Genomic DNA, 17443 nt, shown 5'->3' on the forward strand with positions numbered 1-17443 from the left:
GTCTTGTGCTGTGTACTCATTACAATCTGGTCAACATGGGCTGCCAGCGAATAATATGAGTGTTGAATGTAATAAAGCAGTGCATCCTTGACTATTGATAGCACCGGTTTATGTTACTAAACGGAGTGCGGTTTCTAGGTTAATTGTTTAGGAGAAACTGATTTCTTTTAAAAGCCTGTGAGATGTTGGAAACTCTGAACGCGGTTTCAATGAGTCTTTGCACCTGTGTTCAGGTGAAGGAGGATGAGACGTAACGGTTTTGAATCTGTTAAATACCTGGCCGCAGTGTGTTTGCACATCACCACCAGGGGGCTTGAGTCTTGCAACAAGAACAGATTTATTTAAGATTATAAATAATTGCCTATTTTCTTTCCATTTTTTTATTTAGGTATGTTTAAACTTGTGTTTTAGAAAGTCCTACTTGTTCACTCGTGTTCAGAAATGATTGATCTGTGATACTAACATAATCAAGGTCCATCCTATTGATCATACTGCAGTGTCATTTTTATATATAATTTTAATGAGACATTTTCTATGCAGTTACAGTCATGGAGCCTCATCGTGTTTAGCAGATTATTCTTAATATTGTCATAATATAATTGAGCTTATCTTTGAATAATTTATTTTGTGTAAGGTTTATTGAAAGTAAAATTAATGTAGTTATTTTGAGCTGGAACACCATGTTTACAATGAATCCCTGATGACAGCTTGCACCAAATGGAGCAAAAGCACACAAAAACTGTAGTGTTAACTTCCAATGAAACTAAAGTAATTGCATGATACACATATAGTAAAGAGAATATGATAAATGGTTGGGGAATATGTTAGTGGTTATCTATATTACTAAAAGTCTGATCTTGACCACTTCCTGCTGTTCTGTATATTGATTTTAGAATAAACGCTGCCACTTACGGCTGTGATTTTTGGCGATCTTGCTCAGTCCCCCTCCGCTGCGCAGGACAAGGGGATTTTTCCCATTGATGAAAAATAAAAGAGTAATTAGTGTTTAAAAAAATATTGAGATTCTCTCTCCTGAAGACCACGCCCCTTCCGGAGGGACTATAAAACCCGGAAGGGTTGAGTGCCTCAGTAAGTCTCTGCAAGATGGGGGAACGAGAGGGTCACGTCTCTCAGTCTGAGCTGTGAATAACACTGAACACATGTCTACTAAACTGTGAGTGGTTTTACTGACCTGTCAGTGCCCTTAATATGGTTTGAAAATATACTTTGGAAATGCTAAAGCTGTGTTGCCTTTGGTTTGGAAATGCTAAAGTTGCCTTGACTAATTAAAGTTGCCTTGACTAATTAAAGTTGCCTTGACTAATTAAAGTTGCCTTGACTAATTAAAGTTGCCTTGCCTTCTATATAATTAAAAGTCTAATCTTGACCACTTCCTGTTTGCGCTTTATATTGATTTTAGAAAAAACGCTACCACGTACGGCTGTGATTTTTGGCCATCTTACTCAGTGTCCCCCTCCGCTCATCAGGTGCTGAGGAATTTTCCCATCGATGTAAAATAAAAGAGTTATTAGTGTTTAAAAAATGTTGAGATTCTCTCTCCTGCCAATCATGCCATTAAGGCCACGCCCCTTCTGGTGGGATGGTGGAGGTACTATAAAACCCAGAAGTGTGGGCATGGCTCAGTCTCTGCAAGATGGAGGAGGGAGAGGCCACGACTCGCTGTCTTTAGTGGTCTTGCACCCTGTTTGAAATGGAATTTCAAGGAATAGCCGCGAGTCAACAGCCAGCCCACCAGCCATGAGTGAGTGAGCTGCCAGCACAACAGGCTTGAGTGACTGAGCCGCCAGCCCAAGAATCCATTTGGCCCACAATGTCCATACTAGCCCTCTGGAAACCAGTCCCGTCAGCCCACAACACCCATACTAGCGCTCCAGAAAGCGCCCCCAACCCCACCATTGGCCACCAATATTGGAATTGGTGGAGAGGTGGAATATTGCGTTGGGAGACCAGCTCTCCTGTGTGATGCTGTGTGAGGTTCTTTAGTAACTTGTCAGTTTCTTTGTTGAACTAAATTAAGGCGCATGTTGCAATCAAAAGCGCTTGAACAATTGGTTGGGAAGAAAGCCAAACTGTAAGAAAGACTTAGCCTAGTAGAATATACATCTTAGAAATCTGAAAACAATTTGTTACATCCATTAGTTAATTATTAGTGGGAATAAGAAGAGAATAATTTTCTATTTGTCTTTGGAATTACCACTTCAACTGTTTTCATTGGATTCTCATGTCAGTATAATATGGAACATCTGAAATTATTCTTCCTTTTAAAAATGGGAATATTTCCCCAAGTAAAAATAATTTGCAGTACAGTTCCAATGGGAATAAATTGACAGTATAAATAAGCACAAAGGGATGGATGATATATCCTAAAGAAAATTATAATTAAATAATTGGGAACAGAAGTAGATTGGAGGATAACTAAAGGAATTCATGAGATTTTGAAGACCTATTACAAGCAATAGGAAAGGAGTATTGGCTTGAACAATTTTGCCCAACAGAATTATGTGGGGCGATTGTTCAAATTTGTTAGGTATGAAGAAAGGTGTGGATGGGTCGGAGAAGATGTAGTTGAGAATATTTAATTGATGGCAGAATACGGAAAAAAAATTAGCATGAACATTGTAAACTGGTTACAATAGGCTCAGTGATCTGGGGAAAGGCAACAAGCAAATGTGATGGACCAGTGACACAAAAAACAGATAGACAGGGTTTTAATGGGATGGAGTTGAACCTTTATGACAAAAACACTAGCCTTGTGTGCCAAAGATACATATTTGGCATTGTTATAAAATTTGTTTTTGTTATAATTATAAAAAAAATAGTTATAAAATGTGTAGTAATATGAGGGAGATGTAGGAAACTTTGTTCATTCGGCTAAATAGACAACATATATAGAACAATGTGGCATAGCAACAGGCCATTTGCCCCAGAATGTATATGCTGTCCAAGATGCCAAATTAATTTCCTCTACTGACATGTGATTCTTATCCTCCATACCCTGCATATCTGTGCCTATCTAAAAGCCTCTTATCTGCTATCATAGCCACCATCATATCTGCTTCTAGTACTGCCTCTGGCAGTGGGTCCCTGCCCGGAACATCTTTAAGCTTTCCTGCTTTGACTTTAAAGCTATGCCTTTGCCATTTCCACCCTGGGAGAACGGTTTTGACTGTCTACCCTATTTGTGCCAATTACAAGATTACATTTAATTCTACATGTACAGTAAAAGGTGGTACATACACATTGTTTGAAATTTTGCAGCAAATCAAACTGAACATTTGTTTGTTGCTGTTACTTCTAGGGACTTGATAAGTGTAATGGAGGACTCCCCAAAACAGAGAAGATAGAGGTAATTGTGCTTAGAGATTCCAGTAAAAACCATAGTTATGCAGTTCATTTTGACTTTGTCATCTAATTTAAGAATGTATGGTACAATTGAATACTTAGAAATTTCTGGTGTTTTTTGACATGGAACAGCCATATATGTTGGCTGAAGAGTGACTGGACTATCGACTAGTGCTAAAGGCATTTAATGTAATTTATTTACATTTTTTAACTACATTTGTCTGATGTGAAAACATTCGAAATTCTGCTTTTAAAAATGGAAAGGTACATGGGTATAAATGAAGTTTGCATATTAGGGCACAACAGGTTATTTTAGGTGGGTGACGGCATTGCAGGAGAAAATGCTGTAATTTCAAGATTTTAGCAGAGATAGTAAACTCTTGAAGTAATTCCACAAGATTAATTGTATATTAATACTTATATATTGTAAAATGGCTGCGTAATTCTGCTTCTGCGAATACATAGTTTTGACTCCAATTCAGTAGTATGTGAGGCAGTTGTCTGATATATTTCACAGTTCAGACATTTTGTGTGCCTTTTAAAAAAAAATAATGGTAAAGGTATACTTATATTTTTATTCCCAAAAGAGAACATTGATAAAAGGAAAGTATATAACATTGAAAAAATATAATTGAAACATGGAGAATTAGTTGCAGAGTCATGTCCCCTCTTGACAAGGGTGTCCAGAACCAATGCCATGCAGTGTCAAAATAGAGGGTTGGCTATTCTGAGTAGAAATTTTAAAAAGGGTGGTGAATCTTTGGAATTTTCTAACCAAATATACTATGTATTCTAGTATATTTACAGAACCATGTGGTGAGTAGTAAAGTGATAATTCTTGTTTTTCAAACATGTGAAGGGTGATGTATGGTGGATTGAATCTTGCTGGAAAATTTGGATATTGTTAACAGTGCGGTGCTATTTGGGTGTAATTTGGCCAGCAAATTCACGGCATTAGGGTTTGTTGTAAATTATGTATCTCCAAGCATGGCTGGTTGATTTACACTAGAAGGCAAAGTGTGGCAATGAAAGGGGCTTTTTCTGGTTGGTTACCAGTGACTAGTGGAGTTCCACAGGGGTTGGTGCTGGGGCCGCTACTCTTCACATTGTATATTAATGATTTGGATGAGGGGATTGTGAAGGCTTTATGGCCACATTTGCAGATGATATAAAGATAGGTGGAGGGCAGATAATGTAGAGAAAGCAGAGACTCTGCAGAAGGACATGGACGGGTTAGGACAGTGGGCAGAGAAGTGGCAGATGGAATATAGCGTAGCAAAGTATGGAGTTATGTATTTTGGTAGTAGGGAAAGAGGCATTGTCTATTTTCTAAATAGGGAGAGAATTCAGAAATCGGAGGTGCAAAGGGGCCCAAAAAGTTTGCAAGTCAAATTGGTAGTAAGGAAGGCAAGTACAAAGCTAGCATTTATTTCGAGAGGATTAGAATACAGAAACGGGGATGTAATGCTGAGGCTTTATAAAGCACTGGTCAGACTGCATTTGGAGTATTGTGAGCAATTTTGGGCTGCATATCTGAGGAAGGATGTGCTGGCACTGGAGAGGGTCCAGAGGATGGTTATGACAATTATCCCAGGAATGAGTGGGTTAACATATGATGAGCGTTTGACGGTACTGGGCCTCTATTCACTGGAGTTTAGGAGGATGAGGGGAAGGACCTAATTGAAACTTACCGAATAGTGAAAGGTTTGGCTAGATGTGGAGAGGATGTTTCCACTAGCGGGAGAGTCTGGGACCAGAGATCATAGCTTCGGAATAAAATTATGTTCCTTTTGGAAGAAGATGAGGAGGAATTTTATTTAGTCGGAGGGTGGTGAATCTCTGTAATTCATTGTCGTAGAAGGCTGTGGAGGCCAAGTCAACGGATATTTTTAAGGCAGAGATAGATTCTTGATTAGTGCAGTGCATTCAGAAAGTATTCAGACCCCTTAACATTTTCCACATTTTGTTATGTTACAGCCTTATTCTAAAGCAGGTGTTTAGAAATTTTTGCAAAGTAATTAAAAATAAATAACTGAAATATCATATTTACATACGTATATTGAGACCCTTTACTCCGTACTTTGTTGAGGCACCTTTGGCAGTGATTACAGCCTCAAGTCTTCTTGGGTATGACGCTACAAGCTTGGCACATCTGTATTTGGGTAATTTCTCCCATTCTTCTCTACAGATCCTCTCAAGCCAGGTTGTATAGGGAGTGTCGATGCGCAGCTGTTTTCAGGCCCCTACAGAAGGACATTCACAGATTTGTCTCAAAGCAACTCCTGCGTTGTCTTGGCTGTGTGCTTACGGCCGTTGTCCTGTTGGAAGGTGAACCTCCGCCCCAGTCTGAGGTCCAGAACGTTCTGGAGCGGGTTTTCATCAATGATCTCCCAGATATTTGCTCTGTTCTTCTTTCCCTCAATCCCATTTGTCAAGGTATTGGCCAGGTGATGAGCGGTGCCTGGTTTCCTCCAGACGTGACGCTTGGCATTCAGGCCAAAGAGTTCAATCTTGGTTTCATCAGACCAGAGTATCTTGTTTCTCATGGTCTAAGGGTCCTTTAGGTGCCTTTTGGCAAACTCCAAGCGGGCTGTCATGTGCCTTTTACTGAGGAGTGGCTTCCGTTTGGCCACTCTACAATAAAGGCCTGATTGGTGGAGTGCTGCAGATATTGTTGTCCTTCTGGAAGGTTCTCCCATCTCCACAAAGGAAATCAGGAGCTCTGTCAGAGTGACCATTGGGTTCTTGGTCACCTCCCTGACCAAGGCCCTTCTACCCCGATTGCTCAGTTTAGCCGGGTGGCCAGCTATATGAAGAGTCCTGGTGGTTCCAAAGTTCTTCCATTTAAGAATGACAGGCCACTGTGCCCTCCGGGACCTGCAATGCTGCAGAAATTGTTTTATGCCTTTCCCCAGTTCTGTGTCTTGACACAATTCTGTCTCGGAGGTCTATGAACAATTCCTTCGTCTTCATGGCTTGGTTTTTGCTCTGACATGCACTGTCAACTGTGGGGCCTTATATAGACAGATGTGTACCTTTCCTAATCATGTACAATCAATTTAATTTACCACTGGTGGACTCTAATCAAGTTGTAGAAATATCTCCAGGATAATCAATGGAAACAGGATGAACCTCGGCTCAATTTTGAGTGTCATAGCAAAGGGTCTGAATACTTATGTAAATGTTTAATTTCAGTTATTTCTTTTTAATTGTTTTGCAAAAATGTTTAAACACCTGTTTTTACTTCTTCATTCTGGGGTATTGTGTGTAGATTGATGATTAAAAAAAGAAAGAATTTAATCCATTTTAAAATAAGGTTGTGACATAACAAAATGTGAAAAAAGTGAAGGGATCTGAATACTTTCTGAATGCACTGTAGGGGTCGGGCTATGGGGAGAATGCAGGAGAATAGGGTTAAGAGGGAAAGATGGATCAGCCATGATTGAATGGCGGAGTAGACCTGATGGGCACAAATTGACTAATTCTGCTCATATCCCTTATGAACATAAACCACTTAGATTTGTTGAATTTAGCTTCTTGTCCAAGTGGCTGAGGAAGTGTTGCTTGTCATTTTCTTCCTATGATGACATGTGCACTTTGTTCAGACTGAAATAACAATTAAAATTATAAACATGAATAAGGTCAGGATGTTTTTATTTCATTTTTGTGGGGAAGTCCAAGTTACAGTTTTTATGTTGATCAGAAATGAACATCTTTGGTTATTTAGTGTGAGCACTAAACCAAACAAGCATCATAAAAAATGTTCAGACATTAAATATCACCTGATGCTGTTCTGGTATATGTGCTTCCATGTTTACCTCCAACCATTATTATTCTTCTAGATGAAAATGTGGGTTAGTAAAGTTAGTAAACTTTAAACTAGATTTATCACCCTAAATCTCTAACCTTTTTTTTCCTCCTCTCCATTTAAATGCTTCTTAAAATCTAGCTGATTAAGTATTTTCATCGGGCATAATGTTTGTTTATGTGGTTTAATATCAAATTGTTTGACAACATTTCTATGAAGCAGAGATCTGTTTAGATGCATTGAAGTATAATTATATAAATAGAAAGCAAAATACAAATTGCTCAAGGAACTCGCCAGTTTGAGCAGCATCAGTAAGATGAAAGGACATGTGGTAAATATGTTGTAATATTATACATATAAGTTGTTGTTTGAAGATGATCTAAAGGGTTTGATTTGTTTCTTCCAGCTCGAGGGAAGGAGAGAAGGAGAGATTTCATTTCTCTTAAACTATGACCATAGTTCATGATTAGTCCTGTTTCAGTAATCCATTTAAATCAATGCTCTTCATGTATCCTAAATAGTGAGCAGGTTAAAAATGGGTGAAGTTATAGTGGAGTGTGACACAGTTTTGATTTTGTACCTGACTCTTCTACCCACCTGGAAATGATCAAGTCTAGTAAAAATTTAAAGTGCCATTCTATGTTTTGTAAATGGCTTCAATTTTTTTGAGACTTGATTATTTAAATTATCTCTTGGGATGTTCTTTTTGAACTCTTGATCTGTAATGATCCTAAAGCGACTATTACAAAGCAAATGCTAATTGAACAATTTGAGTTACTAGTTCTTTTAATTTAGGAATGTAAAGTAGTGCAAATAAGGAACTTGGTGTGTGTACTTAATGGTAGCAGACAAATTAATGCTTTAGGCATTTTGCTGTTCAGCCATGATTGCATTGTCATCCTTGGGTGTCTCTTGCCTTCTAAACGTTTTTACAGTAGTATCAATTGCTAAAGCACGACTTGGAGCATCTCCTAAATCTTGCTTGGAATGGTTAAGGAAGAAGTATGCGTTGAAGTTTTCAAGGTAACATATATATCTGTTTTTTAAAAACATTGTGTAAAGACATCTATCACTACAGATTCATTGAGTGCAATCATTGGAAGAGTAAATTACTTTAAAATAATTGTTCAGAATTGTTTTTTTACTATGTGCATTGAATATAATCTATGGGGAAAACTAGTATGCAATTCAAATTGAATCCATTTATAACAATTGGCTGCAGTTCCTGCTCTTAATGGGCCATTTGTGAATTAAATTGTTTTATTGTGTCTAGCAACTAGGAGCAGTTATAAGATTTCTTTAATGGCTGCATTTGAAATTGAATTTTGCCATTGCTTAAATGTGTCGATTCGATATTTACGTTCATTTATTTTAGTTGAACATTGGGTGGGAGGGGGTACTTCTGATTGAAAATGGATGAAAGGAATAGGTTTTAATTGTCGTTATCATTCAGTTGAGTAGAGTATCCCCTCTAGTCTGAATACAGAATAATTTGGGAGTGATGCAGGTATAATGGATTAACTTTTTATACCGTGTGTATGGGAGTAATGGACTGGTTTGTTAATTAATTGTTGTTTTAAAAAAAACAAAACACCGTACTGGAGAAACTCAGCAGATCAGGCAGCATCTCTGGAGGACACGGAGAGGCGATGCTTTGGATCAGAGCCTTTCTTCAGAACTGCTGAGTTAGTCCAGGGTTTCGGCCCGAAACGTCGCCTATTTCCTTCGCTCCATAGATGCTGCTGCACCCGCTGAGTTTCTCCAGCATTTTTGTGTACCTTCGATCTTCCAGCATCTGCAGTTCCTTCTTGAACACGAGTTAGTCCACCACTCTTGTTTTTCGTTTGGTAAACTGGCATCTACAGTTCCTTGCATCTCTACTCTTCGTTGCTTGATGGTACCAAAAAATGTTATATTTTAGCCTTTGGTTGATGAATTTAAATTTCATTTGAGTTTTTTCACAAAATTGGTTAGTTTATAGCTATAGCATAGAAAAAGGCCATTTGTCACCAACCATCGTTCACACTAGTTCTGTTATCCTATTTTCAGATCCATAACCTACAGATTAGAGGCAATTTACAGATGCCAATTAAGCTATAAATGAACAGATCTTTGGGATGTGGGAGGAAAATGGTGCACCCAGAGAAGCCATGTGATCACAGCGAGAATGTGCAAACTCCACACAAACACCACAAGATCGAACCTGGGTCTTTGGCATTGAGGCAGCAGCTCTACCAGCTGTGCCACCCACAGTGTTGTATTTTTTAAATACAAAAACTGTATTTTTGGTTGTAAATAGTGATATTAGCAATAGCTTCTGGTAAGAAATAGACTGGAAAATGAACAGAATGATGATATATGATATTTAACCAAGAGAACTGTGGGGAAAATAACCCATTATAAAAATTGAGGAGAGGCAAATAAACTAGATGACACCATTTTCAGGAAGGTACGGGAGCAAAGACATTGGGAGTCTGGGTTGTGTACAAGTTTTCTGGAAGAAATATGAGGCTGTCAATACAAACTGATATTTGATTTGATAAAATATGTTATAAATTGCATCATTTACAAAAGATGTGCCAGAGCTTTATTCAAAATTCTGGATATGACATTTTAGAGAAGATTTCAAAATGTTAGAAAATATTCAAATATCATTAATGGGAATGGTGGCCAATATGATGAGAGGGAAACCAGAGAAACTGGGATTACTTTATTTTACTAAGAAGAAAGTTTGCATGAGATTTAACAATTGTTCAAAATCCAGATGATTTGTAGAGCAACTAAGGAAAATCTGTTGCTTACTGCAGGAGGATTAAAATCACATGGTACTGATACAAGCAAAACAAATCAATGTAATATAGGGGAGAAATTACATTTAGGGAAAGAGCTGTGAAGGTCTGGAACATACTGTCGGAATGGTTGGTGATAACAGGTTCTCTAATTTTATCAAACTTATGTTTTCATTCTGAGATATAGTTATGAAAGCTTAATACAAAATATTGGCATTCACAATGAAAAGCGGGCCCATTTCCTTGGAGAATACAATTTAACGTGTATTCATTATAAATGGATGTACATGCTTTATCTTTCTCTTAGTTTGGTGATATGGGTTGGTAATCCTATTACTTTTGTGACAAAATCTCTGTGGCCATCCACATGCAGCCACTTCCATAATCATCTCAAGATGTTGAACTTGATCAGACAGATGTTGAAAATTTACAAAATAAGGTCATAGAGATATAGCGTGAAACAAGCTCTTTAGTTCTACTCATTCATGCCGACCAAGTTGTCTATTTGATCTGGTCCTATTTGGCTGGGTTTGGTCCATATACCTCTAAATCTTTCCTATCTGTGTGCCTGTCTAAATGTTTTAAAAATTGTAATTTTACCTGCATTAACAGCTTCCTCTGGCAGCACAATTCATATACCCACCACCATTTGTGTGGAAGAAATTGCCCCTCGGGTCACTTTCATATTCTTCCCCATCACCTTAAATCAATGCCATCTAGTGGCCATCACCTATCTTGCTTTTATATGCTTCTGCCAACTGATCCCTCAACCTCCCAATGCTCCAGGGAAGAAAGTCCCACCTATCAAGCTTCTCCTTATATCCGGTCCAACAATCCTGATATCATCCTTATGAATGGGTTTTTTCTGCACCCTTTCTGACCTATTCCTTCTTATGGATACAGCAACCAGAGCTGCACACAGTACTCCCAAGTGTGGTCTCACCAATAACTTTTTTAGTTTTAACATTATGGCTTAATTCTTGTACTCGCTATCCTGACCGATGAAGGCAAGCTTGCTAAACATGAGCTCATGAGCTGATCATGACTTAATTGTCCAAAAGTTCAGTTTATTGTACAACTGTTAAATTTTGTTCTAAAAAAAAGGCATATCTTTCATACACACAGGTAGCTTTGCACACTAAATTCAATACGTATTTTGATTTTTCCATTTGTCACTCAAAATGTTCAGTTAAAAAGTGTTGTTTCCTTGATATTCAGTAGTCTTGATAGAATTGGCGTTCATCCCTCTTGTGCTTTTTAAAAATGTTGCTACTAGTTTGATATACAATGCGTGGTTCATAATTGCACTTCTGCTTTTTTTCCGTCTATATTTAAATTGAACAGGCTTATTTAGTTTGAATCTGCATCTTTTAGATGTTTGCATGTGGCTTTGTAGCAAACACTTACCTTATTGAATACTCTTCATGCCTTGTTGTACTATTTTTAATGTAGGCTGTTTATTTCTTACCCTATCAAATTTTGCCTAATTGCAGTTATATAATGGTCATGGTTCCCATTATTAGTTGCTCATTAAGCTTCCCAAATTTTGGTTTGGCCAGTTTAATAGTGTTCTAATGCTTTATGCTGGTTGTCCTCGAAGCCTCTCATCTGGAGTTTTCAATAGTAAACTTCCAGTTATGCAACCTTTGGAGTTAGTTACTTGCATTCATATAGGACCTACTGTTTGGTTGTGAAATCCTTTCCACTCACTGCTTTAATCTGATATTTTATGAGTATTGGTAGGGCAAAATAATGTGTAAAGATCTGATAAATTAAATGTAATAAGGAAAATGTGAAATTGGCCATTTTGGCTAGAACATCTTTTACAACGAAGCATATTATCTCAGAGTTTGCAATGAGTTGGGAGTGTCAAAGTGCATGATTACCATTTGTCGGTACTCCAACTAATCTGGAAAATTAACAGAATATTATCAATGAGGGAAGATGAACACAATGGCAAAGAAGGCTACGTGTCACTTATGTAGGGCTTTGATAAAATTATGTCTGGAGTACTGTAGTGTATTGGTCTCCATATTGAAAACAAGATGTAACAACATAGTGCCAGAGTGTGGCTATTCTGTGTGCTGGCCCCAAATCATCCATTGAAATCGGTTTGTTCTTTTAAATTTCTGCTCTGTCTGGCTTTGTCCTTCCTCTTTTGCACCAACTGTTGCACGTGTATGGTTTGATTGTACTCGTGTACAGTATGATTTACCTGGATGGCATGCAAAACAAAAGTTTTTCACTGCAGCGCAGTACATGTGATAATAATAGACCAATAAACCAATGTCAGCAAAGGTTTACTCACTTGAATGTTCCTCGTCATTTGCGGAAAGGTTGGACAATAGGTGCAGGAGTAGGCCATTCGGCCCTTCGAGCCAGCATCGATCATTCAATGTGATCATGGTTGATCATCCCCAATCAGAACCCCGTTCCTGCCTTCTCCCCATATCTATCTTTAAGAGCCCTATCTAGCTCTCTCTTGAAAGTATCCAGAGAACCGGCCTCCACCGCTCTCTGAGGCAGAGAATTCCACAGACTCACAACTCTCTGTGAGAAAAAGTGTTTCCTCATCTCCATTCTAAATGGCTTACCCCTTATTCTTAAATTGTGGCCCCTGGTTCTGGACTCCCCCAACATTGGGAACATGTTTCCTGCCTCTAGTATGTCCAAACCCTTAACAATCTTATGTTTCAATAAGATATCCTCTCATCCTTCTAAACTCCAGAGTGTACAAGCCCAGCCGCTCCATTCTCTCAGCATATGACAGTCCCGCCATCCCGGGAATTAACCTTGTAAACCTACGCTGCACTCCCTCAATAGCAAGAATGTCCTTCCTCAAATTAGGGGACCAAAACTGCATACAATACTCCAGGTGTGGTCTCATTAGGGTTCTGTACAACTGCAGAAGGACCTCTTTGCTCCTATACTCGACTCTTATAAAGGCCAACATGCCATTCGCTTTCTTCACTGCCTGCTGGACGTTAGCCCTGTATCTGCTGTAGTTTAGGGGAGTGACAGGGCCTTGATTGGAATGCAAAATCTTGTGGGGTCTTGGCAGGGTGGATGTGGTGAGGATATTTACTGTCTAGTAAAAGGGTCATGTTTTAAGAATAAGGGGCCAAATTCTGTACAGATGAGGGGGTTTTTTCCCCCGTGGTCATGAATTTTTAGAGCAATCTTAAGGGCTGTTTAAAGCAGAATCTATAAATATTTTTAAGGCAGTTAGGCAAACAAAGGGATATACAGTTACTGTAGGTTGATACAAATATATAGTTGAGGTTACAGTCAGTTGAGCCATGATTATTAAATCATGAGCATGCACGTTGGGCTGAGTTGCCTATATCTATTTTGTTGTTACTCTTTTCATATAACTTCTAACTCTGTTCCACTGAATGCAAAGCCTTGCATAGTTAGTTATACCAAAAATGTTTGTTGTTAACTAGATGTATTGCTATTACTTGCAAGCTTCTTGACGATTGATCTTATTATGCCAGATGCTTTTTGTTACAGATTTCTTATTTGTGTATATACTGTCCTTCTAATGGAACTAATGTCATATTTAAAATTACCAAAGGATTGAAACAAAGACGAGAGATCATTCTTTTTTTACAATGTCAGAAATTATAATGGAAGTACCACCTGTCCATAACATATGATTGTTATCCAACTAATGTGGTATATTTCTATGTAAACATTTGTATGGAATGTGCAGCCTTGATGCAAAGTTGCATTTTTTTACTTAGAAAGTGAAGGGTAAGTGCTTTAGCATGTAATAGGAAAGGTGCTGTAATAGAAATTAGTATTTTAGTTTTTGGTCCTCCAAAATATTCCAAATGGAATTTAAACTGGAGGTGGCGGAGGGTGGACTTGAGCAAAAAAGGATTCTTGGAGAAGAAGAGCTACCTTAAATTTAGTTGCATCTGTTTGAGTAACTCTGGTAGGGTGAAGACTATTCCATGCTTTAATTGTGCGGGGGAAGAATGAATTGCTGTACACATCTGTCTTGGAAGCTGATATTTCAAATTTGATCGAATGCCCTCGTCTGCTCCCAATAGGTTTGGGTTTGGTAATCTATGTCGAGCTGACCATTTAATATTTTGTAAAAACAGGTCAAACTGTGATCTTTACGTCTGTCTTGAAGAGGGTTCCACCCCAGTGAATTCAGAAGTTTGGTAACACGCGCTTCTCCCTCTAACAAACAGCTTTATAGTGTAGCAAAGAACTGCTGATGCTGGTTTAAACCAAAGATAACAATAAGCTGGAGTAACAGCGGGACATGCAGCATCTCTGGAGAGAAGGAATGGGTGACGTTTCGGGGCGAGACCCTTCTTCATCGGCTTTATAGCTTTATTTGGTTCCACGTATGAACAAATCGTTTTGCCAGTAGGTGGGGGTGTCGAGCACAGTAACTGCAATTGCCCTGCAGCTGCTGCTGCCTGTGTAATTGTGAACAAATTAAGGGCAGCTCTCACATTAAGTGGCAGGTTGCGTTCATAGAAAATAGTATTTTCTGTATTGCGAAACTGCATCTGCAAATGTGTTAAGAAACCTGTTGAATTCTATTTCATTTTTACATAAATTCTTTGAGAGCAAATTATATTCCGTATCTCAAATGTTTGCGTCACTTTCTGTATTTTTACCAATTTCCATTGTTGGAATGATAATGTGGGGTTTGCCTGCTCTCTGATCGAATCAATTTCTTCAGCCGCCACATGTGAATTGTTGACAGTGCACTCACAAATCATTTTCCCAAATTTAATTTGTGACGTGTCACTGTCATGCCAGATTTATATGTTTATCAGTTCTATTTCCTCTTAATAATTTGTTACTGTATACACACACTCTACATCCATTCTGTGCCAGCAGGCCATGTACAAACTGACTCTTGCTGTCCTAATGTAGAAACAAAGAGCTACATATGATGGTTAATACCAAAGATCATAGAGGAGCAAGATAGACCACTCCTCCGAAATCCAATGGACTGACGTGTAGTACGTGACGGAACGTCACGGCCGCCATTTCTTAATGCGACACGCGACTTCCGGTATGCCACCCGCTGAGATCCAAAGCAAAGATTATAGAGCTCCTCTATAATCTTTGATCCAAAGCAAAGATCCTCGAGTATCTTGTAGCGGGAACAGCCCCCTCCTTTGCGTAGTTTCCCTTGCATTGTATTGTGCAGTTTCCCTTGTATTGCTTTAACACACACTGCACAAAATTAAATTTAAAGTATCTATATTTTATATATTTATATGAATGTGTGTCTGTGTGTGAGAGGCAAGTTAGAGATAATAAAGTTTATTCTCATGGATCAGAAGCAACTTTGATTTAAATCATCACTATTAATTCATTTGTCTTGTAAGATGATGTGCATAAACCATGAAGGCAATTATATATATAATTATATAGTAATAATAAATATATGCATATATATATATTTATACACATACATATATATACACATACATATATACACATACATACACATGTATACACATACATATGGATACATTTATATGCATATACACACATATAAACATATATATACATACATATATACACACATATACATACATGCATATATACACATACATGCATATATACACATACATATATATTTATACATATGATCATTTTCCAACGATCAATAGATTTACGATCAGTTCCTGTGGATTGGAGGGTAGCTAATGCTATCCCACTTTTCAAGAAAGGAGCGTGAGAGAAAACAGGGAATTACAGACCAGTTAGCCCGACTTTGGTGGTGTGAAAGATGCTGGAGTCAATTATTAAAGATGTAATAATGGGGCATTTGGATAGCAGTAAAAGAATTAGTCCAAGTCAACATGGATTTATGAAAGGGAAATCATGTTTGACTAATCTTCTGGATTTTTTTGCCGCAAGGCTTGGTGTTGGGGCCGCAACTGTTTACCATATATATTAATGATTTGGAAAAGGGAATTAGGAGCAAAACTAATGCATACATACCTACATATTTAAATTCATCTGATAAGTTGGTCAAATAACATGGGCACCTTCTTGCTTTTTTTTGAGACATGGATTTTTAAAATGTGAATGTCTCATAGCAACACATTTGTGGGTCAGAAGTATTTTGTACCAACCCCCACAATTTCAAATAATTCTAAATTGAACTTCTTAAACAAGGAAAACAATTTTTATTTACATCATTTTGTGTGGCTGTCAAGGCGGCTGTGTTGACTGTAATTATGAGACTGCCGGGCAGTATCACTGTGAATGGCGGTGGCTGTGTGTTTTAATGCAAGTGTGAAAAGGAGAGTAAATTTAAAGAGACAATGTGAGACCCATCAGGGTTTCATCCAAGAACCAATTTAAAGGCAAGGTTCCATCAATTACAGTATTTTAATTGAAAATCTTACTCTTAATATTCTTCCTAATTAGGCTTTTTGTGTTCCCTCTTGAACTTTGTGTCTCCCAGAGCCTCTGGGGAGGTTCTGGAGATACAATAATCCAATCTTGAGGCAAATAACCATCTTTAAAACTGGCATTGCCTCTGCCTTTAATTCTACATTCTCCGAGGATGCTGGATGCCGCGACAATCTCTTGCAACAAGTACAGAAAGGCAGTCAACTGCAAAAAGATCAAAGAGAGGAAAGAGTATGGAAGGGAAAGGCTTTTCAGAATCATAATCAGATTTTATTTGCCAAGTATGTTTTGCAACATACGAGGAATTTCATTGGCCAGGTCAGTCATACAATTAAAAGCAACAGCACTCAAAAACACATTTTAATACGGACATTCACCAGTGACTCCTATACATTCCTCACTGTGATGGAAGGCGAAATAAAGTTCAAGTCCCTTCCTTTTGTTCTTCCTCGGTCGGGGGCCTCAAGCCCCCCGTTCAAACTCCGTTCAATGGTGAACTCCTCTTGGTCTCCAGGCCTATAGTGCTGCACAAATCACTGCACCACATGCATCTATTTATTCCCTTTTCCCATGGTTCATGCAGCTGGATATTAACTTGCCGACATGGAAAGTGATGCAGTGAGCATTCAATAGTTCAGACTTCTGGGTGAATTAAGGGGCTGCTTGATGGGCTGAGGGTAATCGAGATTGTATGATTGTCATTCTTTTGGAAGAACTGATGGAAGTTCTTATGGAAAAGCTGATGAATTGACTACGGGATGAGCTGGTGGGCTCGAGGATTGCTGGATGAGTGTTCTAGAAACATAGAAAATAGGTGCAGGAGGAGGCCATTTGGCCCTTCGAGCCAGCACCGCCATTCATTGTGATCATGGCTGATCAGCCGTAATCGATAACCCGTGCCTGCCTTCTCCCCATATCCCTTGATTCCACTAGCCCCTAGAGATCTATCTAACTCTCTCTTAAATCCACCCAGTGATTTGGCCTCCACTGCCCTCTGTGGCAGGGAATGCCACAAATTCACAACTCTCTGGGTGAAAACATTTTTTCTCATCTGTCTTAAATGACCTCCCCTTTGTTC

At 38.4% G+C, this 17443-nt stretch overlaps 1 protein-coding gene across 10 annotated transcripts in view; it reads left to right on the plus strand.

Moving 5' to 3' along the window:
- Positions 1-17443, plus strand: part of ppfia4 (PTPRF interacting protein alpha 4) — a 551689-nt gene that overhangs the window by 655 nt on the left and 533591 nt on the right. The gene's annotated exons all lie outside the window — the stretch shown is intronic.

The sequence above is a fragment of the Amblyraja radiata genome, chromosome 24, assembly GCF_010909765.2.
Source record: "Amblyraja radiata isolate CabotCenter1 chromosome 24, sAmbRad1.1.pri, whole genome shotgun sequence".
In the NCBI taxonomy this organism is placed as follows: domain Eukaryota; kingdom Metazoa; phylum Chordata; class Chondrichthyes; order Rajiformes; family Rajidae; genus Amblyraja; species Amblyraja radiata.